Raw genomic sequence first — 23,400 nt, 5'->3', positions numbered from 1 at the left:
AGGGGTGGAGATTAAGTCTAGTGTCCCACAGGTGACTGCATAATTCCACATGGGACAAGAGGGAAAAAGAGAAAACTTCCCTTTTATTTTTATTTATTTATTTATTTTATTTTTATAAATTGAGTCAGAGTCTCACTCTGTCACCAGGCTGGAGTGCAATGGCACGATCCCGGCTGACTGCCACTTCCATTTTCCGGTTTTAAGCAATACTCCTGCCTCAGCCTCCCAAGTAGCTAGATTACAGGCTTGGGCTGCTGCACCCAGCTAAACAGACTTTTCTTTTTGTGAGAGGGACACTGGTGTGGACAGCCAGGAGGGGAGATGAAACTGAGTGGAAGTGAGAGTTACTTTGGTGCCCGGCACCTTGTCTCACACCTGTAATCTCGGCACTTTGGGAGGCTGAGGCTGGGGAGTCACTCCAGCCTGGGAGTTTGTGACCAGCCTGGTCAACATGAGACTCGTGTCTCTACTTTTAAAAATAAAAATAAGATACTCTGGGCAGAGAAGTGCCAGTGCAAAGGCCCTGAGGTGAGCGTTTGACCTGTTTGTTCAAGGAACAGAGGGAGGGTATGAGGGGGAGAGGGCCTGGGGAGTTGGTGCTCATCTGAGGGCAATGGGAAAGGGGTGTCGCATGGGCCTTTCACAGGCTGTGGGAAGAGCTCTTCCTTGCTGTTGGTGGGAGCAGCAGTGTGAGGCCTCGAGGCAGGGCAGTTGTGAGGGCCCCACAGCCCAGGTGGTTGGAGAACCTCGCAGCTCCCAGGGTCTTCTCCCCCTCCAGCCTCCCTGCCCTTTGCTGTCCTGTCATTGGTGAATGTCCCGTGTAAGTGAGGATTTTGCTATGGATATGACTTCATCCAGTACCCCTACCAGCCAGACACCGTCACCCATGGGCTCATGGCTGGGGTCACCATCATGACCACTGTCAACCTTGTAAGGCAGGAGGGGTTCAGAGGGACAGGGAGGGTGTCAGGTTGGGGTACAGCCTAACCCTAGGTTTCTGATGGGGGTGGCCTGGAGGTCTGTGGCGGGCTGGGGGATACAGCCTTGCCCCAAGTGGTACTTGTAGGTAATAGGAACTCACTTTTGTTTTTTGAGATGGAGATTCACTCTTGTTGTTCTGGCCCGAGTGTGATGGCAGGCTCTCCGCTCACTGTAACCTCCACCTCCTGGGTTCAAGTGATTCTCTTGCCTCAGTCTCCCCAGTAGCTGGGACTACAGGAGTGCACCATCACACCTGGCTAATTTTGTATTTTTACTAGAGACGGGTTTCTCAGTGTTGGTCACGCTGGTCTTGAATGCCCAAGCTCAGGTAATCTGCCCACCTCAGCCTCCCAAAGTGCTGGGATGGCAGGCGTGAGCCACCGAGCCTGACTAGGGCACCTTTAGAGTTCCCAGCTCTGCAGCAGCCTTTGGGAGGCCTGTGGGGAGGACTGAGGCCCAGTGAGGGTCCACGGGCTGACCGGAACTCCCGCTGGTCACTGTGGTTGCCTGACGTGCAGATCTCGGCAGGAGAAACCTACCTGGTGCACACGGACCAGCTCTATTTCCACTCCAACTTCAACAACTACGTGGCTGTCATGTACAAGGTGTTGGGGACCTTCCTGTTCAGGGTGGCCGTGAGCCAGTTTCTGATAGACTTGTGGCCAAGTACACAATCAGCTGTCTGTGCCCCAACTTCCTGGCCATCTGTGACCACGCGTGGAACCGGGTCAACTGCTCGGTCTACATGCAGCTGGAGACAGTGTGCAGGGGAAATGCTGCTGATGCCACCAAGGCCAGCTGAGTGTGGACAAGCATCCTTCACAGTGGGAGCCTGTGAGAGCTTGCTGGGGTGGGGGGGCAGTGGGAGCTGAAGAAGCCACAGAAGCCAGATGGTGAGGATCCAGCAAGCAGGTGGTCAGGCAGCAGGGAGGCCTCAGGGCTTCCAGTGCCCCACAGACAGCAGGAGTCTGTCTCCCCTGAGTCTCACCCCTGCCCTGCTCTGTGCTGTCTTCTTATCACCTCTACTGATAGATCCTTAAACGTTTCAACTCATCGTTGTCCTTTTAAAAAATAAAAATATTGACTGACAAGCCTAGGGTAATGTCAGACCAAAAAAAATAAAAAATAAAAATAAAGTTCGTATAAGATAACAGTCACCGTTTCTTCAATTTTAATGTGTACAGTTCATTTTTAGTACATTCACAATGCTGTACAGCCATATCCTCTACCTAATTTCAGAATATATTAATCTCATCAGAAGGGAACCCGCAGCATGGGTAACATGGCAAAACCCCGTCTCTATGACAAATCAAAAAATTAGGCCAGGTTAGGTGGCTCACACCTATAATCCCCTCACTTTGGGAGGCTGAGGCAGGCAGATCACCTGAGGTTGGGAGTTCAAGACCAGCCTGGCCAACATGGAGAAATCCTCTCTACTAAAAATACCAAATAAACCAGGCATGGTGGCACACGCTTGTAATCCCAGCCACTCGAGAGGCTGAGGCAGGAGAATCGCTTGAACCTGGGAGGCGGAGGTTATGGTGAGCTGAGATTGTGTCATTACAGTCCAGCCTAGGCAAGAAGAGTGAAATTCCATCTCAAACAAACAAACAAACAAATAAAAAATTAGCCAGGCCTGGTGGTGGGCACCTGCAGTCCCAGCTACTGGGGAGGCTGTGGTGGGAGCATCACTTGAACTTGGGAGGTAGAGATTTCAGTGAGCCAAGATTGTGCCTACCCCAGGTTGGGTCTCAGAGTGAGACCCTGTCTCAAAAAAAAAGGAAAAGAAAGGAAACAAAGAACTCTTGTACCCATTAGCTGTCACTCCTCCCCCAGCCCCTGGCAATAACCACTATCCTATTTTCTATCTGTAGATTTGCATGTTCTCAATTTTTTATATAAACATAATCATACACTATGTTGTCTTTTATGTCTGCCTTCTCTTTTTCTAATTTTTTTTTTTTTAAACGGAGTTTCACTCTTATTGCCCAAACTGGAGTGCAATGATGTGATCTTGGCTTACCACAACCTCCACCTCGTGGGTTCAAGCAATTCTCCTGCCTCTGCCTCCTGAGTAGCTAGGACTACAGGCACCCACCAACACCCCTGGCTGATTTTGTATTTTTTACTAGAGATGGGGTTTCTCCATGTTGGCCAGGCTGATCTCGAACTACTAACCTCAGGTGATCTGCCCACCTTGGCCTCCCAAGTGCTGGGATTAGAGGCATGAGCCACTGTGCCCAGATTCCTTTTCTAATTAAAAAAAAATTTTGGAGGGCTGTGCAAAATGGCTCACACCTGTAATTCTAGCACTTTGGGAAGCTGAGGTGGGCAGATCACCTGAGGTCAGGAGTTCCAGACCAGCCTGGCCAACAAACCCATCTCTACTTAAAATACAAAAATTAGCCAGGTGTAGTGGTGTATGCCTATAATACCAGATGCTCAGGAGGCCGAGGCAGAGAACTGATTGAACCAGGGAGGCAGAGACTGCAGTGAGCCAAGATGGTGCCATTGCACTCCAGTCTGAGTGAGAGAGTGAGACTCTGACTAAGAAAAAAAATAAATAAATAAATAAATAAATAAATTGGTCAGATGTAGTGGATCACACTTGTAATCCCAGCATTTTGGGAGGCTGAGGTGAACAGATCAATTGAGGCCAGGAATTCGAGACCAATCTGATCAACATGGAGAAATCCCATCTCTACTAAAAACACAAAAATTAGCCTGGCCTGGTGATGGATGCCTGTAATCTCAGCTACTCAGGAGGCTGAGGTGGGAGAATCGCTTGAATCTGGGAGACGGAGGTTGCAGTGAGTTGACTGTGCTCCAGCTTGGGAGACAGGAGACTCTGTCGAAAAAAAAAGTTGTTTTTGTTTTGCTCAAAGCTACAGGAAAAAGATAAATAAAAAGAAAAAAGAGGATAAGTGAATAGAGTAAAAACAAAAATTGTTTTTGTATGTTTTTACTGTTTGAACACAGTGCATTCTTGTGTTTTGGAAGTTCATGTTGTAATGCTCGGTCCATTTTTGCTTGATGTATTTTGTAGTTCTGTGGTTTACTACCTTTACCTTTATAATTGCTATATATTTTTGATAGACTGATCCTTTCATCATCATAGAATGATACGTATGAGTTTTGTCTCAACAAATTTTGTCTTGATGTCCATTTTGTCTGATATTAATATAGCTATTCTGGCTCTCTTTTTGTTACTGTTTGCATGGAATTTTTTTTTTTTCCAGTCTTGTACTTTAAACCTATTTATGTCTCTGATTCTCTGACTCTAAAGTAAGTCTCTTACACCTAGCATAAAATTGGGCGTTTTTTTTTGTTTTTTTTTTTGTTTTTTTTTTTTTTGAGACCGAGTTTCACTCTTGTTACCCAGGCTGGAGTGCAATGGTGCAGTCTCGGGTCACCACTACCTCTGCCTCCTGGGTTCAGGTGATTCTCCTGCCTCAGCCTCCTGAGTAGCTGAGATTACAGTCATGTGCAACCATGCCCAGCTAATTTTTTGTATTTTTAGTAGAGAAGGGGTTTTCACCATGTTGACCAGGACAGTCTCAATCTCTTGACCTCGTGATCCACCCACCTCAGGCTCTCAAAGTGCTGGATTACAGGTGTGAGCCACCGAGCCCGGCTGGGCCATATTTTTTATGTATTGTCCAGTCTCTGATTTTTTCAAGAGAGAGGTTCACTTTGTCACCCAGATAGGAGGACAGTGATCTCAGCTCACTGCAGCCTTGCACTCTCAGGCCAAGCCATCTTCCAGTCTCAGCCTCTTGAGTGACTAGGACTGGCCACCACATTCAGCTACTGTTTATTTATGTTTTTTGTAGAAACAGGGTTTTGCCATGTTGCCCAGGCTGGTCTTGAACTCCTCAGCTCAAGCGATCCACCCTCTGTGGCCTCCCAAACTGCTGTGATTACAGGTGTATGCCACCACACCCAGCCAGATCTCTGACTTTTTATTTTATTTTATTTTATTTCCAGCATATGTTAATCTTTTTATTGAATTAAGGCATTTAATGAATCTCTGACTTTCAGTTGGAGTGTTTAATCTATTTATAGTCAGTGTAATTACTGATAAGGAAGGCTCTCTGTCATTTTCCTTAGGGTTGCCTAGGTTATGTCTTCCTTTTTCAGTTCCTTGTCACTGTCTTTTTTTTTCTTTTTACCTTTTTTTTTTTTTTTTTTCTTTTAGTGATGTGGGTCTTGCTATCTTGCCCAGGACTTGAACTTTTGGGCTCAAACCATCTCTGCCTTTCAAGTAGCTGGGACTACAGGCATAGATCACTACATTTGGCTGGTTTTTAATTTTCTTTTCTTTTTTTTTCCTTAGAAATAGGGTCTCACCGTGTTGCCTAGGCTGGTATAGAATGCCTGGGCTCAAGCAGTCCTTCTGCCTTAGCCTCCCAAAGTGCTGGGATTACAGGCATGAGCCCCTGAGCCCATTCAAGCTAAATCATCTTTCTCTCTCTCTCTCTCTCTCTCTCTTTTTTTTTTTTTTTTTTTTTTTTTTTTTTTTTTTTTTTTGAGACAGAGTCTGGCTCTGTTGCCCAGGCTGGAGTGCAGTGGTTCAATCTAGGCTCATTGCAACTTCCACTTCCTGATTTCAAGCAATTATCCTGTCTCAGCCTCCCCAGTAGCTGGAATTACAGGTGTGTACCATGACACCTGGCTAATTTTTGTATTTTCATTTTTATTATTTTTATTTATTTTATTTTTTGAGACAGAATCTCACTCAGGCTGGAGTGCAGTGTACAGTGGCATGATCTTGGCCCAGTGCAACCTCTCCTGCACCAAGTGATTCTCCTGCCTCAGCCTCCCGAGGAGCTGGGACTATGGGCATGTACCACCACATCCTGCTAAATTTTTTTGTATTTTTAATAGAGATGGGGTTTCATCATGTTGGCCAGGCTGGCCTCGAACTCCTGATCTCAGATTACCCACCCACCTTAGCCTCCCAAAGTGCTGGGATTACAGATGTAAGCCACTGGGCCTGGCCCGACTGTAACTTAACTGATCTATTTTCTTTTCTTTCTTTCTTTTTTTTTTTTTTTTTTTGAGGTGGAGTCTCTCTGTCACCCGGGCTGGAGTGCAGTGGTGCAATCTTTGCTCACTGTGACCTCTGCCTCCTGGGTGTAAACACTTCTTGTGCTTTTGTCTTCTGAGTGCTGGGATCACAGCCATGCACCACCACACCTGGACAAGTTTTATACTTTTAGTAGAGACAGGGTTTCACCATGTTGGCCAGGCTGGTCTCGATCTCCTGGCCTCAGGCAAGCCGCCTGCCTCAGCCTTCCAAAGTGCTGTGATCACAGGCGTGAACCACCACAACTGACCTGTTTTATTTTGTTCTAAACTGTGTGTTTAGAATATTATAATGTGGCCACTCTGGATATAGGAGTTTCCCTACTCCTCAGGGTGTGTTCTTTCTCTTTGTTGCAGTGGTTATTTGTTTAATGACTTTTCTGATTGTGAAGTCTCTATCTTTTGTTATGGGTGGCCATTTCCTCCTGTTCTTTTAGCCTGGTGGTCAGCTTGTGATAGGACAGATGTTTCTTTAAACATCTGGAACCAAAAAACAAAAACAAAAACAAACAAACAAAAAAACACCCTCCCAAGTCAGTAGAAGGGGTCTGTGTGCCTGTGGGGTCAGCCCTTCCACAGTGAAACAGGTTTTCTCTGCCTTCACTTTCACTTCCTGCTTGTGCAGAGCTGGAAGGCCAGCCCGATGTGAGCATTGGGCCCTCGCAGACCTTTTCCAAGCTCCTGCCCTGCTCTGGTCTTATAGGTTCCAAGCCTTCATTCCCCAGAGTGTTTTATTCCCTGGCCTTTCTTCCTACACTGTTTGGCTCATCTATTTCTGCCTCATCTGCTCTCGTGGCCCCAGGCCACAGAGACTAACAAATTTCTTGTAAACATTTCCTACAAGTGTCCTCCAGGTAGTACCTCAGAACTGGGAGAATGTCCAGTCAGGTGAGATCAAGATCAGCCCTCGAACCATACCCTAGTCTATAGTTGCAAATAAGGCCCCTTCTCAGAAACTGTGCTGGGCATGTGGTCTGTTACCCTCAGGCCACCACACCTAGGCAGTGGGAGAGGGACCAGGATGAGTTAAACCACCATAGAGCTATTTGTTTTCCAAATAGATTATCTTTGTTTTTTTGTTTTTTGTTTTGTTTTGTTTTGTTTTTTTGTTTTTGTTTTTGTTTTTGAGATGGAGTCTCACTCTGTCACCCAGGCAGTGGCATGATCTTGGCTCACACCAACCTCCACCTCCCAGGTTTTCAAGTGTTTCTCTTGTCTCAGCCTCCCAAGTAGCTGGGATTATAGGCATGTGACACCACTTCTGGCTAATTTTTGTGTTTTTAGTAGAGATGGGGTTTCACTATGTTGGTCATGCTCATCTCAATCTCCTGACCTTGTGATCCACCTCCCTCGGCTCCCCAAAGTGCAGGGATTACAGGCATGAGCCACTGTGCCCGGCCTCAACTGGATTATATTAATCAAGTGATCCTCTCGTTCCTGCAAGCTTTTGATTAGTTCCAAAGAAGTTGATTTCAATTTTTTGCCAGTTTTTTGTTGCTTCCTATGTTCTGTTTTTCATTCATGTCCTTCACGGGATCTCAAATTTATATGAAAAGAAATATTCCCTCAGTTCCATAGTTGGGAGAAAATCCTGAAAAGAAACACAGTGAAAATAAAACCGGTGTTGCCTCCTTGCTGGACACTACCGTCTGCCCTGGGTGTTGGGTTCAAGCCTCAGAGTGTTCACAGGTGAGGCATCTCATGCCAAAGCCCCAGTTGGAGACTCTCCTGATTCCATCATCAGATAACTGGAAAGGACAGAGGAGCAGCCTCTGCTCCTGGGATTTGGTGGCCTATAACACTGGCAGCTGCGGTGTTTAACTCTCCCTTCTGTGGGAGGAGCGGGGGCAACAAGAGGTTGGAAGATGCCAACTGAGCCATCCACCGTCCAACCTGCTGTCTCTCCTTCCCCAGGTTGTTTTTCTACTCGGGACACACCTCCTTTGCTATGTACTGCCTGGTGTTCCTGGTGGTGAGTTTGTTTTTCTGGGGCTTGCCCGTCAAGTCACTCTCTTCCCTGGACCTCGGTTTTTCCAGCTGTAAAATGGGTTGTGGTTGTGATGGGGGCACTCACTGACTTCTTTATGAAAACAGGAGGCCCTCGGTTGGCCAGTTTTTTGCCCCCATCCTTGGAGCTACCATCTGTGCAGTGAGTGTGGGAGGGCCTAGCAGGGCACAGGCTGAGGCACCCTCTCCCATCCCAGCTCTACATGCAGGCACGGCTCTGCTAGAAGTGGGCGAGGTTCTTCCTGGTGCCCTTTGCCCTCTATGTGGGCTACACCCACGTGTCTGATCACAAACACCACTGGAGCGAAGTCCTTGCTGGCCTCCTGCAGAAGGCGCTGGTGGCTGGTCTCACTGTGAGCTTCTGAGCCTGACTCACCCCCTATGCTGTCCAGAGGCCACTCCCTGCCCCGCCCTGGTTTTTCCCTGTGCACTCTTGCCCCACAGACACCTCCCCTGGGACCCCTTCCTCCAAATGTGTTCCTTCCGTGAGACCCCTCCTTCCCCCAGTTTTTCCCCTGAAACCTCTACCCCAAACTCCAGTCTTTCCCTGGACCCCTCCTCCCCAGATCATCTCCTGGGACTTCTTCCCGTAACCCCAGTTCATCCCTGGACACCTTTCCCCAGTTCCTTCCCTGGGTCTCCTGCCTGCACCCCGCAGTCCTTCCCTGGACCCGTCAGCACCACAGTGGTCTCCACTGCTCCTCTACTAAGAGGACTCTCTTCCCTCCACAGGCACTCTTCCTCTCATTGCCCACCTGGGACCCTGTTCCTCCTCCTCCTGCTCATGCCCATGTCCCTGGTGCCTGCCCAGCCCCTACCCAGTCTCACCTTCCTCCAATCTGCCAAGTCTGCTACATCTCGGACTTCTTCAAGCCCAACCCCCACAGCACTGCCCAAAGGACGAGGAGCTGGAATGGAAGCCCAGCCTGTCACTGACAGTGACCCTGGGTAAGGCTGACCACAACCACTATGGGTACCCGCACTGCTCCTCCTGAGACTGGACCCCACCCAGGCAGAGAGTGGCTGTGAGTCCAGCTGAGGCTGGCCCCCCCAGGTGGTCCCTCTGACCCTGGGTAGGCAGTGAGGTCTCCAGACAGGCTCCACAAACCCTGAGCAGGCTCTGCTGCCCCTGCCCTGCACTGGACCAGGGATCTGGGGAGGCCTAGGTAGCCATGAGCATTTGGAGGGGGATCTGTTTCTGTAGCTCCCCAAATAACCCCATTCTTTTATGGGGTTAAGAAAGGGACTGTTTTGTAAAATGTAGTGTACATGTGGTTTTTAGTAAAATGGGGCATTGGTGTGACAAGTGGTCTCAGTGCCTCTGTTCCTTATGGCCGTTCTGGGACGGTGTTCCTCCTGTCAGAGGGCTCCGCAGAGCTCAGGCATCAGGCAGACTAACCCGCTGTGACGGTGGAGGGCAGCAACCAAGCCATCCCCTTGTGTTTCTCACTGCATGGCACTCGGGTCAAGGGTCAGATGGGTCAGCACACCCCTCCCCTCTGCTCATGTCCACCCTGTGCACTTGGGGGCCATGCTTCTGAAATGAGTAATTCAGGGGCTGGTTTCCCTGAAGTGATGACAGAACACACAGAGCTTACTTTTTCAACAGGAGGGTAAAGGGTACAGTTGTTTTTTGTACAGGCGGTAACTTAAATGTCTGCTGATCTTTTGTTTGCACCTGAAATCTCTTTTATTCCCTCACCCTGCAGGGTGTTCCTATCAGGCCTTAGCCTTCGGGAAGGCTGGTGTAGCCCTGGGAGACAAAATTGCAGCCCGGGAGCCCCACCAAATGGGCCATAATGGAGACCTGCCCTTGGTAGTTGGTAAGGAGGGTGACCCAAACCCTGCAGAATGCCAGCTGAATGTTAGGAACTTGCCTCCATGCAGGTGTCAGACAGGATCCTGTCCAGGAAAGTCACACTGAAGCCTCCCAGGTATCCTAGGGTGCCGCAACAGGCAGTGATGCCTGAGGACTGAGGAGGCTATGTCTGGGCTCAGAATGTGAGTCTCTGGCAGTGGGTGGGAGAGAGGTTCCCAGCCAGATCCCACAGGGAGAGTCACTGCATCAGGAGTAAATGGAAATGACCCAGGTGTCCTGACAGCAGCCAACACCTCTGTCTCCTCCCAGACGCAATGGCCTTGAAAGCCAGGACCACAGTGAGGGTTGAGCACGAGTCTGTGGGAGCAGCTGCAGTGCACAGATCTCTGGTGTAGTCTGCTGGGGGTAGGTAGCCGTGTTGGGATGAGTGGTGAAAACTGAGGAGAGGAGAAAGTTTGGAGTGAGGGAGAGGACGTGGCTGAGTCTGACTGCTGACCTCAGCTGGGAGAGTCTCAGTGCTTCAGAAAGAGCATGTGCACCCCACAGCTGTGAGAGCAGAGAAAGAAAGGGCTGTACTGAACAGAGCCATCCCCTGAGGGTCCTCAGGAGCCAGGAGGGCCCAGCTCTGGGAGCTGGTGGCCTGTCTCTCCGTTTGGGTGCTACGCAGCTGGGCTATTCACACACTGCTCCGCATCTGTTGAGAAAAGCCAGGACACAGAGCGTCAGGCTCAGCAATTCTCACAGGTTCTCAGTACCAAGATGGCAGGCAAGGCAGCAGTTAGGACACATTTCTCCAACCACACGGAGCTCTGGGGAAGCTCTCATGCATAATTTTGGGTTTACACTGCCCACACCCTTATGATTTCATGGGGAAAAAAAATAGTATTTTCTCTCTTTATACAAGGAGAATGTTTTTTTTCTGTTGTTTCTCACAGGAAACAGATTCTTAGACATGTAAATATCATTTCCCATGGCTGTGTCCTTGTGGCCTGGCATTTCTCCCACCTTCTGAGGTTAATTGGTTTCTGAAGACCTCCTCCTGGACAGGCAGAATGGCTTAAACCTGTAATCCCAGCACATTGGGAGGCCAAGGTGGGTGGATCACAAGTTCGGGAGATTGAGACAATACTGGCCAACAGGATGAAACCCCGCCTCTACTAAAAATGCAAAACTTTACAGGGCATGGTGGCAGATACCTGCAATCCCACCTATTCGGGAGGCTGAGGCAGGAGAATCACTCAAACCCAAGAGGCAGAGGTTGCAGTGAGCTGAGATGGTGCCACAGCTCTCCGGCCTAGTGACAGAGCGAGAGACTAGATCTAAAAAAAAAAAAAAAAAAAAAAAAAAGGAAAACTCCTCTTGAGTATTTGATGATATTCAGGGTTTTTTTTAAACGTGTCAGCTACCATATGTTATCCTGATTTTGTAGGAAACCATACATATTTTGTTTTTTAGACACGGGGTCACATTCTGTTGCCCAGGCTGGAGTGCAGTAGTGCAATTACTGCTCACTGCAGCCTTGACCTCCCAGGCTCAAGTGACCTTCCTGCCTTGGCCTCCTGAGTAGCTGAGATGACAGGTGCCCACCACCACACCCCACTTTCATGCTTATTTTTTTTTCATAGGTGCATACTGAAGTCTTTAGGAGTGAAATTTTGTGAGATCTGCAAATTACAATATTTCATAATAAAAAATAAACATGAAGCAAACATGGCAACATATTAGTAACTGCTAAATCTGTTTTGTGTATGTGAGTATCATTATGCCACTCTTTGAACTGCATTTGGAAAAATTTTAAGTCAAAAAAGAAAAATTTTGCCTAAGAAAGTTTTTCTAAGTTCAACATGTCATTACCTTTACTTTTAGTGAGATAATTTATCTTTTTCTTTCTTTCTTTCTTTCTTTTTTTTTTTTTTTTTTTTTTGAGGAGTCTTGTCCTGTGCCCAGCCTAGAGCACAGTGGTGTGATCTTGCCTCACTATAACATCCACCGCCTGGGTTCAAGCAATTCTCCTGTCTCAGCCTCGCAAGTAACTGGGATTACAGGCACCCTCCATCGCATCCAGCTAATTTTTGTATTTTTAGTAGAGAGCGTTTCTCCCTGTTGGCCAGGCTGGTCTTGAACTCCTGACCTCAGATGATCCACCCTCCTCAGCCTCCCAAAGAGCTGGAATTACAGGTGTGAGCCACTACATCTGGCTATTTATTCCTCAACTGAATTTCTGTTTGAATTGAAACAACATAAAATCCTAATTTTGATAACATTATTTACATGTTTTATGTTAGTTGGTAGAACGTGATGCTAGAAGACAGCGTTTCCTCAACCTCACCCAGCAGTGGTGTGGCCTGCGGCCTTCTGGATAGCATTGGGGGTGGGGATTTTGGGGGGTGTGAACCCCTAGGCTGGCTCAGCAGTGGGGTCTGGACCTTTTCCCAGAGGCTTCTTAGCCTCAAGCCGCATTGTCCACCTCCAGTCTCCTCAACAGCGAGAGACACATTGTCCTGCTGTGTAGAGAACCTTAGTTCTTCTGTCTCCTGCGCATATTTTCAGGAGCTGCACAGCTCCCAGGTTTCATCTCCTGTCTCTGAAATGACTTCTCAAGTCGTACCCTGCCGCAGCATTTTTTTAGCCTGTTTTGTTGTTGTTCTGTTTGTTTTGAGATAGTTTCACTCTTCTTGCCCAGGCTGGAGTGCAGTGGCACAACCTCAGCTCACTGCAATCTCGGCCCTCCAGGTTCAAGCAATTATTTTGCCTCAGCCTCCCGAATAGCTGAAATTGCAGGCACCTGTCACCACGCCCAGCTAAGGTTTCTGTATTTTTATAGAGACGGGGTTTCACCATGTTGGTCAGACTGGTTTCAAACTCCTGACCTCAAGTGATCCACCCACTCAGCCTCCCAAAATGCTGGGATTACAGGCATGAGCCACTGAGCCCAGTCAAGCCTCTTTTGTGACAATTGTGATTTGTTGGGTCTAAGCCGAGTTTTGTTTTTACTCTGACTTGCTGTTTTATAAGCAAGCATCCTAGTTTAGACATTTTAACAGCATTACAGGGATGGGAAATCCCTGGGCAGAATTAGCTGACCAGGCAAGGTGTGTGATGAGGACATTGCATAGCAGGTTGAAGTTCAGGTTATTTGGGATTACTAAGTTACAGCAATGAAATTTATGAATGAATTAGCCAAGTGAGTGAATACATGACTGGATAAAGAAAACTTACCTGAGGCCAGGTACAGTGACTCACACCTGTAATCCCAGCACTTTTGGAGGCTGAGGTGGGCGGAGCACCTGAGGTCAGACGTTCAAGACCAGCCTGACCAACATGGAGAAACCCCGTCTCTACTAAAAAAAGAAAAAAAATACCAACTTAGCTGGGCGTGGTGGTGCATTCCTGTGACCCCAGCTACTCGGGAGGCTGAGGCAGGAGAATAACTTGAACCTGAAAGGCGGAGGTTTCAGTGAGCCGAGGTTACACCATTGTACTCCTGCCTGGGTGACAGGAGCAAAACTCCATCTCAAAAAAAAAGACAACTTACCTGTAATTCCGAGGCCTTCTGCCTTCACCTGGAGTCAGGGCAGGAAGGATGGCAGGTGTGGATGGGAGGGTGTCTCTGCAGGTACTCACCTGTCTGGCTGGAAACCCCATGTGGACAGGTAATGCAGCTACAGCAGCTGGTGTGCTTCCCTCCTTCAGGGGCTTCCTGAGTCCATGGCCACACCATAGGCCACACCTCAGGGAATCCAAAACGGAACATGAGGAATGTGTCGTCACAACTGAGCAATATGTACAGCAGTGGAGGTATGTAACAGGAAAGGCAATTCTATGCTTTTGGAGGGGTTTGGGTGTTTCCATTTTTGAGACAGGGTCTCACTCTGCTGCCCAGGCAGGAGTTCAGTGGTGCAATCGCTGCTCACTGCAGCCTCGACCTCCCAGGTTCAAGCAATCCTCCCACCTCAAGCTCCCGAGTAGCTGGAAGTACAGATGTGTGTCACCACATCCGGCTCATTTTTTTTTTTTTTTTTTTTTTTTTTTTTTTTTTTTTGTAGAGACAGGGGTTCTGCCATGTTGTCCAGGCTGGTCTCGAATTCCAGGTCTCAAGCAGTCCTCCTGCCAGCCTCCCAGAGTGCTGGAATTACAAGTGTGAGCATCTGCACCTTGCCAATACTATGGGTCTTTTTTTGGTTTGTTGTTGTTGTTGTTTTGAGACAGAGTCTTGCTCTGCACCCAGGCTGCTGGAGTGCAGTGGCACAATCTTGGCTCACTGCAGCCTCTGCCTTCTGGGTTCAAGCGATTCTCCTGCCTCAACCTCCTGAGTAGCTGGGATTACAGGCACCCACCACCGCATCCAGCTAATTTTTGTATTTGTAGTAGAGACACGGTTTCACCTGTCTCATGTTGTTCGGGTGGGTGTCAAATTCCTGATCCACCTGCCTCGGCCTCCCAAAGTACTGGGATTACAGGTGTCAGCCACTGCACCTGGCTAGTATGGTTTTTTGAAAGACAAAATGGTTTACAAATCATGAATCAAATGAACAGTAGCTAAATGAAATTAAAATCCATGTTAGTAAGGAAATGTCACATGCCAATGTTTCCTATGAGGCAGATGGCACAATTGATCTTCAAAGGCTCATGTGGAATTGATATTACCTTGCTAATTTCTCCAGCCCTATTTCAGATTCAAAGATTTACATTTTTGGAATCAACCAATTAATTGATAAAGCATTCTAGTCCACATTCTAATCTATTATAAATATTTGAAAGCACTTTCATCTAGACATTGGATAGTTAGTTGAAAATCCTAAACAGTTAAGCAGGTGATGTATAATATTTGTGGACATTGAGATGCAGGTAAAGACCAGACATGGTGGCTCATGTCTGTAATCCCAGCACCTTGGGAGGCTGCGGCAGGTGTTTTACCTGAGGTCAGGAGTTTGAGACCAGTCCGGCCAACATGGTGAAACCCTGTCTCTACTATAAATACAAAAATTAGCCAGGAATAGTGGCACACATAGTCCCAGCTACTCAGGAGGCTGAGGCAGGATAATCGCTTGAACACAGGAGGAAGAAGTTGCATCATTGAGCTGAGATCATGCCACTGCACTCCAACCTGGGTGACATAGCAAGACTCAATCTTTAAAAAAAAAAAAAAAGAAAAAAAGGTCTGGCATGGTGGCTCACACCTGTAATCCCAGAACTTTGGGAGGCTGAGGTGGGTGGGTCACGAGGTCAGGAGTTCAAGACCAGCCTGACCAACATGGTGAAACACCATCTCTACTAAAAATACAAAAATTAACTGATGTGGTGGTATGTTCCTGTAGTCCCAGCTACTCAGGGGGTTGAGGTAGTAGAATCATTTGAACCCAGGTGGTGGAGGTTGCAGTCAGCTGAGACCTTACCACTGCACTTCAGCCTGGGCAACAGAGCAAGACTCCATCTTAAAAAAAAAAAAAAAAAATCCAGGGAGGGTGTGACTTTCAGAGCTTAGAGCAGGAACACATTCAGTGTTAATGTTACTCAAGAATCCAGCGACTTCTTGTCACCTCCTGCTATGCAGCAAGTTCTGGACCCCATGGAGATGGAGACACAAACTACCACCTTCAGAAACTTTGGTCCCCAAAAAGTCATCACACTTCAGAATGTCACATCCTGCCAGGTGTTTTCTTCTCCTCCGAGACTTTCTCCCAGCGGTATTGTAAGCTGGGCTGCCTCTCAGGTGAGAGTGCAACTGGGAGAGATGCATGTTCACGTCATGCAACATGATTCAAACAATAAAACAGCCACACCACCTGTGGAGGTTTGTTTTGCAGACCCTGACTTAGGCACAGATGAATGAATGCACTCACAACCAGTACAGTGATTTTGAATGGGTGGGGATGTTTGTCAACTGCTTTTAGAGGGTGGTTTTAGCAAATTCAGTCATGACTCCTTGTACCTTCTTGCATTTATTTGGTATAGATTGACGCTTTAATTTAACACACTTTTGGATAATTAACATGGTTGAAAGAGTGGCTTTGAATGATAAAAGCTTTTGGTTTTGGGCCCAGAGAAAACACCCTTCATGTGTCATTCCCCTTCGACCTCCTGCTGAGAGGGCTGTTCAGCATAGGGTTTACATGAGCGAACAGCTAGAATAGAGACAAAGGGATGTGGGTAAACAAGCCACTGGGGAAGCTTGATTGTCCCTGTCTTTCACCCTATGACTTAAAATTTTAACGTAAAGAACTGGTTGCCTTTAGCCCATTCCATTAAAACCTTTTGGCCTTCCAAAAGGTTTGAGACTATAAATTTCTAACCTTCCCTGATATTTCCCTCCTATTTTGTCAGCCACCCCAAGTAAATCCCAATGCATGGTGAAAACCACATTTGGAATATTTTAGCTGCTGGCTGTGTGGAAAATCACATGCATCCCTAGTGTTTAACTATAAAAAGACAAATATTTATACTGAAGAGCACAGAGTTTTGTGACTATAATAAAACATAATATGAGAGACTCCTGGCAAAATTTGATGCATGAAAATGCTCATACATCGATTGCAGACAAACACATGTATATGTTAATGGAAATGCCAGTCACACTTTGGATCTTGTAATCAGGAGGCGGTCATCGCACCCTGTGAATGTGAGAACCTAGTTCCAATTCAGCTACTGCTGACAGAGCTTCGGTCATGTACTTGTTCACAGCCTCCGCTAGCCTCATAACCTTTGTCTTTTATTTTTATTTTTGAGGTGGAATCTCGCTCTGTTGCCCAGTCTGGAGTGCAGCGGAGCGATCTCAGCTCACTGCAGCTTCTGCCTCCTGGGTGTTGAAAATTCGTGCATTGAATGAAGAGACCCCCCCGACAGGCTTTGTGTGGGCAACATGGCTGTTTATTCACCTGGGTGCAGGTCGGCTATGGCAAAAAAGGGCGTTAGCAAAGGGCAGTGGGATGAGAGTTAGTTTTACAGGTTTGGAACAGGCAGTGTAAAGTCACAGAGTAAGATCAGTTACAGTGGTGGGATAGGGGCAAGGAGTGTACATACCCACAAGTTCAGTTACAGTGGCAGCTGGGGGTGAGGCAGAAGAGCAGTTAAGATGACAGGATGGGTGAGAGACATTCATATTATCATAAGAACAGTTGAGATGGCAGGGTTGGGTGAGGGGCTTGTCTGGGGAAGCTCCACTGGGCACTCAGAGACAATGGCTAATGCAAGTGGTGGGGTGGGAGACAATCAGCCCAGGCAGGCAGGACTTCAGGCTGGCATATAGAGACCTGATATACCTGTCTTTTTATATATACAGAGAAAGAATTAGAGACGAGGGTGTGAGCACAGATTTCTGGGTGTGAGTGTGAAGTTTCTTAAGGTTATTTCCTGCCTGACATGGGGCTGTGGGGGCACCTAAAATAATTCTTTTTTTGAGTGGGTGAGACAGGGTGGAAATTGGAACAGGACAGGTGTGCAAATAAGGAAGGTCTGGACTATATGTTCTGCCTTACAAATGCTTAATCTACTGCGGGACTTAGAGGCACTGCGCGGTACTGTGGGTCATCCAGAGCAGCATCTGCTGACTTGTGACGCCCTGGATGCAGTTTTGTATGAATTAGGAGACTAAACAGAAGATACAGGGTCTGAACAGGAGAAGAAGAAAGATGGGTTTAAAGGACTAAGGATTGGGAGGAACTGTGACTCTAGTTAGACAGCATCTAGCTCATCCAGCCAGATACAGAATAACCATTTGCCTGATTCATGAGCTTTTGGGCTCTCTTAATTTATTGATGGCATTATATATGAGGCCAGGCTGCTTTACATAAAGACAACATTTTTCCTGGAGCTTTGGACCCGAAAGACAAGGGAACCAGTAAGGGGTGCTGCCGTTACAGGGCTTGGTGGGTTACCTGTGTAGAGGGAGAGCTTTGGTTTTCATGATGTGTGAGGAAGCATGTGGTATCTATAAGCAATCACTCACTTTCATTAACAAGATTGTGTTTGAGCAGAGAATGGGAGCCAGATGAGGAGTGAAATGTCAGCTGTAACTGCCTGGAGGAAACGTGTAAACCAGCAACTTAAACAAAAGCAGGGCATGTAAAAGTAAATGAGTGCAGTGAATTTGAGCAGAGTTAGGAATAACAGAAACAGACTTTTTGAGGTGTGGTATAAGCAGTAGGGGTGACTGCTTAAAGCCAGAGAAGGTGAGGGGCTGAAGGTAAGTGTGTGAGGTGTAAAGACAAAACTTTGGAGGTGGTGAAAGCTAAAGTGTAAGTGGGGTGGAGCCTATGTTTTTGAGGGACTCTAAGTGTATCAGGGCAGCAGCTGCTGCTGTGCAAGTTGTCATGAGGGCCAGCCCAGGATTGCGAGGTTAAGTTGTTTGGATAAAAAGGCTGCAGGCCATGGGCCTGGCTCCTGTGTGAGAATCCTGACCACACAGCCCTGGACTTTAAAAGTATAGAATGAAAAAGTGTTGAGACAGGTTAGGGAGAGCTAGAGAGGGAGCTGCTTTTAGAGTTGTTTTTTAAGGAGCAAAAGGAGGAGTGAAGAAAGGATTTAGGATTAATAGAGTTGGATAAGTTTTCTTTAGTGAGTTTATACAATGGCTTAGTTAGAATAGCAAAACCTGGTTTCCTGAGGTGAAGTAGCAACCACACCCAGGCAGGAGATAAGCTGTTATTTGGTGGAGGAGGTTGGGGTTTGGGAAATTTACTAGATGTGGTTGGCAGGGGGAGCATGTGTATGCTGGTGAAGGATTATAACAGATGGGAGGAAATTTGGGCTTCGGAAGGGGATATGTGATTCCCCTTTGAGTACAGATGCTAAAGAAGCAGGAGGGTGAATTAAAAGGCCATGTTTCAATAGACAGGTGATAACAACTTTTACTTTTAAAGATAGTTTTGGGATGGGGTACGGGGCTGAGAAGGGTAAGGTTGGTTAGGTTCTAAGGGGATGAGGAAGGGTGAGTGACTTGTAGCAACGGATGGGAAGGTGGTGTTTTGCACCCTAGGCTTAAGGTTGGGGGATGTAAGGAGAGCTATTGAGGGAGGTACGGGTTTGGGGAGGAGGGTGGCAATGAGGCGTGGCTGTAGCTCAGGAACAGTCAAGGAGGCAGACAATTTCCCTAGAATATTCCAGCCTAGCAGGGGAACTGGACAGGTGGGGATGATCAGGAAAGAACGTGGAAGGGAGTGCTGGCCTGATTGACACCAGATGAGGGCAGTTTTGAGAGGCCTGGAGGCCTGGCCATCAATTCCCAGAACAACATGATGGCCAAGGACACAGGTCCTTGAAAGGAAGGCTGCATGGGGTGGGTGCCTCCGTGCTGATTAAGAAGGGGATGAACTTGCCCTCCACATAAGAGTTACCCAAAGTTTGGCATATGTGATGGTCCAGGGGCTTCAGAGATGCTCAGGCAGAGTCAGTCTTTAGCTACTAAGCTGAGGGTTGGAGCTCCAGTACCTCTGGGAGTAGCGACCTGAACCAGACAGTTGACTTTCTGTGGGAGCCCCGTACAAATGGGGCAGGGTTCAGGAGGTGTCCCTGGCTGTGGGCGTTCCTTGGCCCAGTGGCAAGGTTTCTGACATGTGAAGCAAGATTCAGGGGGTCAGCTGGACGTGCTGCAGCCTGGGTGCTCTGAAGTGTCTGTCAGCCGGTGACATGGCTGGGGTTTGTCTTATGGAGGAGGCAGCAACTACAGTTCTGAGATGTGCAACTGGGCAGATTTCTCCCTACTACTGAACACCTTGAAGGTAAGGTTGCCTAATTCCCTTGGTGGGGTTTGAGGGCCAGATATTAATTTTTGTACCTTTTTCTAATGTTGGGGTTGACCGGGTGATAAAATGCATATTAAGCATTTTTTAGGTGTGAGAGTGGATGTAAGGGTGACATTTAAGTCACTTCAGGTGAGATTATAGGACTGGGTGAAGTATTGGAGGATCTGATGAAAAGGAGTCTAACCGGTGGCCGATGTGGGAAACATTGGATAAAGGGAAGGAACATCACCCTAACTGTGCCTTTGGCTACAGCCCCCTCTGGAAGGGGGATTGTCAGGCAGGGTTGCAGGAGGCAGCTGCAAGACTAACTGTAAGTTGGGCCATGTACGAGGTGGGGAGGTGACAAGAGAGGCATGAAGAGGCAGGTTGTTGGCAGAGGAAGAGAAGGAAGGCTCTGGGGCGTGGTTAGGTCCTGGATTAGGGCCTGGTTCACAGGCAGGAAGGAGAAAGATCAGAATGTCGATGGACAGGGAGGATTCTGGCTAACCCGCAGAGGAAGGAGGGGCAGACAGAAGCAAAGAAAAGGAGTAGAGATTAGGGAGGAATTGGTCTGTAAAATAAAAATGCCTAGACATAGGGAATTTCAGACCATTTGCCCATGTTGTGATGAAAATTGTCTTCATTTCATAAAATAGAGGTGAAAGTTGCCAATTTTTGGCTAATTGGAGCCATGGTTTAACTTACATTGCGACCATGCAGTGGCCCAGTAAAGAGAACACAGTGTTTACAGAGAGGTTTGGGTTTTAGGTTAGGGGACAGTTGGAGAAGTTTGATTTTCTTTAGAACACAGGCCAGCGGAGAGGGCGGAGGGATAGAGGATGGACGATTGCCCTTGGTTCTGGAAAGACAGCAGAGACAAGGAGAACAGGCATGCAACCCAGCCGCTCAACAGGCATCTCTCGGTGAGCCTGTGTTGAACCTCATCATTGGTGAGTGGTCAAAGAGAACATCCTCTATGTTGACCTGCCACCAATATCAGCCCCGAGCCTGGTGGGCAAGTGACTAGGGTGAATGTCTCCATGATAGCCGAACCCATGGGGAACCTGGGTCTCCAGATCCGTGTCCTATATAGGGTTTCTCGGGTCCCGAACCTCAAGAAAAAACCTGGTTTGCCTGATTTTCCTTGTGTTTGTGGCGGAAAAATGATGAAACCGAAAGGGGGAGGAAGTGGAAAGGAAAAGATAAAAGAATGGGAAAGCAAAAAAGTGAGACTGCTTACCAAAACAGTCGGTGGTGTGTGTGTGTGGGCTGGTCTTATGACCCGGGTCAGTAGGTCGATCTCCTCATGGAGGGAGCACAAGAGCAGAAACAGGGGTTTGGTCTACTGAAGGAGTTCCCCCATCCCTGGTTTTGGTACCAAAATGTTGAAAGTTCATGCTTTGAATGAAGATACCACCCAGACAGACTTTGTGTGGGAAACGTGGTGCTTATTCACTTAGGTGTAAGTCAGCTAAGGTCAAAAAGGGCGTTAGCAAAGGGTAGTGGGATAGGAGTTGGTTTTATAGGTTTGGGGTGGGCAATGGAAAATTACAGAGTAAGATCAGTTACAGTGGTGGGTAGGGGTAAGGAGTGTACATGTCCACAAGTTCAGTTACAGTGGTGGCTGGGGTGAGGCAGAAGAGCAGTTAAGGTGACAGAATGGGTGAGGGGTATTCACATTCATAAGAAGAGTTGAGATGGCAGGCTTGGGTGAGGGGCTTTTCCCGGGAAGCTCTGCTGGGTGCTCAGGGACAATGGCGAACACAGGGGTTGGGGGGGAGTGGGAGATGATCAGGAAGCAAGCAAGACTTCAGGCTTTCAGGTTCCAGGTTTGCATATGGAGACCTGACACCAGGTTCAAGCAATTTATTGCCTCAATCTCATGAATAGCTGGGATTATAGGTGCCTGCCACCACGCCCGGCTAATTTTTGTACTTTTAGTAGAGACGGGGTTTCTCCATCTTGGCCAGGCTGGTCTTGAACTCCTGACCTCATGATCCACTGCCTCGGTCTCCCAAAGTGCTAGGATTACAGGCGTGAGCCACCGTGACTGACCACCTCATAGTCTTTATCTGAAATACAGGGGCAGAGGTATTCTTCCCAGGGCCATCCATGGTCCAGTCAGACGAGTTATCAGGTCTCTCGGCAGAGTAACTTGGACAAGGGAGAAGCTCCACAGCTGTCCTCTTTCCACAGTTGCTCAGAGTGATTATGAGTGAGACTGGAAAGTGGGTGGGAGAGTGGCCATGTGCAGGGAGGAGGTGACCCAGTGGGAAAGGAGACCCAAGTATCTAAGGTCCCCTGCCCCTTGACTTCTACACTGTATTTCAATAGAAGTAAAGGCTGGTTGACCAGGCGCCACCTTATAGATCACAGGTATGGCGTGGGGGAATCTTTCTGGAAAGTGTTGTTTTAACTTACATGAGTTCAAGCCCCCACCTCACACCTACTGCATGGACCAAAACCCTTTCCCATGTAATTTCTAGAACTGTAAACCCAAGACCCTTTCACGTGTCATATCTGGAGTTGTGAGCCTATGTAAAGCCGGGCTTCTGATTGTTAGAGGAGCTTGGCCCTTAGGTAGTTACGCTGCCTTGATCCACAGCGCCCTCTGCTGGTGGCCCGGGGCACTGCAGGGCCCTCTCACAGAGCTGGTGGGGGACGCGCGCCCTCTGGTGGCCGTCCCTCTGCACCACTTGAAGTCGGAGAGCAGAGTTTTCAGTGCCGTCGTTCTGGAAATGCAAACTGACACAGAGCCAACTAGCCCATGTGTTTCCAAAAAGGAAGTAGGGACAATTAATTGGAAACCATAGGAATAAAATAAACATGGATGCACGTTTTACAACTTATGGAATAATTCACTCAACGTAGTCTTTGCACTTAAAATGCAAAACTATCAGGCATCTTAACCGTATTGACTTAATTTTAAATAAAAGCTGTAGAAAAAGCTAAATCTGGCCATGGTGCAGGTCTCACGAGTGTAATACCAGCACTTTGGAAGGCCAAGTTTGGAGGATCACTTGAGATCAGGAGTTCAATACCAGCCTGGTAAGATCAAGATCCTCATGTCTACAAAAAATATAAAAATTAGCCGGCATGGCGGCTCATGCCTATGGTCCCAGCTACCCAGGAGGCTGAGGTTGGAGGATTGCTTGAGCCCAGGAGTTTGAGGCCACAGTAAGCCAGCCATGTTCACACCACTGCACTCAAGACTGGGAGACAGAGTGAGACTTTCTCTCCCTCTCTCTCATGCACACACACACACACACACACACACACACACCACGTACACACAGGTTAAATCTGTTGAATTATATATTTAAGGACTGAGCACTTCTGGTTATAAAATATTTATGGTTGCAGGAACAAGTTAATAACTAAATAAAGACCCAAATCCTGTAAAAATATACCAATACTTTAAGCAAAAAGCATTCTAAATTTAAAAATAAGTTTTAAAGATAATAGTACACTCCTAAATTATTGTTAAACTCAATAATAACAAAGAAAAGTAGCAATACTAATAGCCTGACACAAACTGATTACAATTCTTCATCAGATACAATGCTATTCTTAATAACCTATATAAGCAAATATTAAGTAATTCTGTTGTACTTTAATGTGCTGGGATTACAGGATTACATTACATTATGTAAACATTAAGTAATCACACTTGTAATCCCAGTACTTTGGGAGGCCGAGGAGGGCAGATAACCTCAGGCCAGTAGTTGGACACCAGCATGGCCAACATGGTGAAACCCAGTCTCTACTACAAATAAAAAAAAAAAT

The 23,400-nt window shown here is 47.4% G+C and overlaps 1 pseudogene; it reads left to right on the top strand.

The window, feature by feature from the left end:
• The first annotated feature begins 786 nt into the window (after nt 1-786).
• LOC141582930 (phospholipid phosphatase 2-like) lies at nt 787-9,071 on the top strand (annotated as a pseudogene).
• The last annotated feature ends 14,329 nt before the right edge of the window (nt 9,072-23,400 follow it).

The sequence above is a fragment of the Saimiri boliviensis genome, chromosome Y (genome assembly GCF_048565385.1).
Source record: "Saimiri boliviensis isolate mSaiBol1 chromosome Y, mSaiBol1.pri, whole genome shotgun sequence".
In the NCBI taxonomy this organism is placed as follows: Eukaryota; Metazoa; Chordata; class Mammalia; order Primates; family Cebidae; genus Saimiri; species Saimiri boliviensis.
Note: the sequence above shows the minus strand (reverse complement) of the source record. Positions and strands in the feature narration are given on the sequence as shown.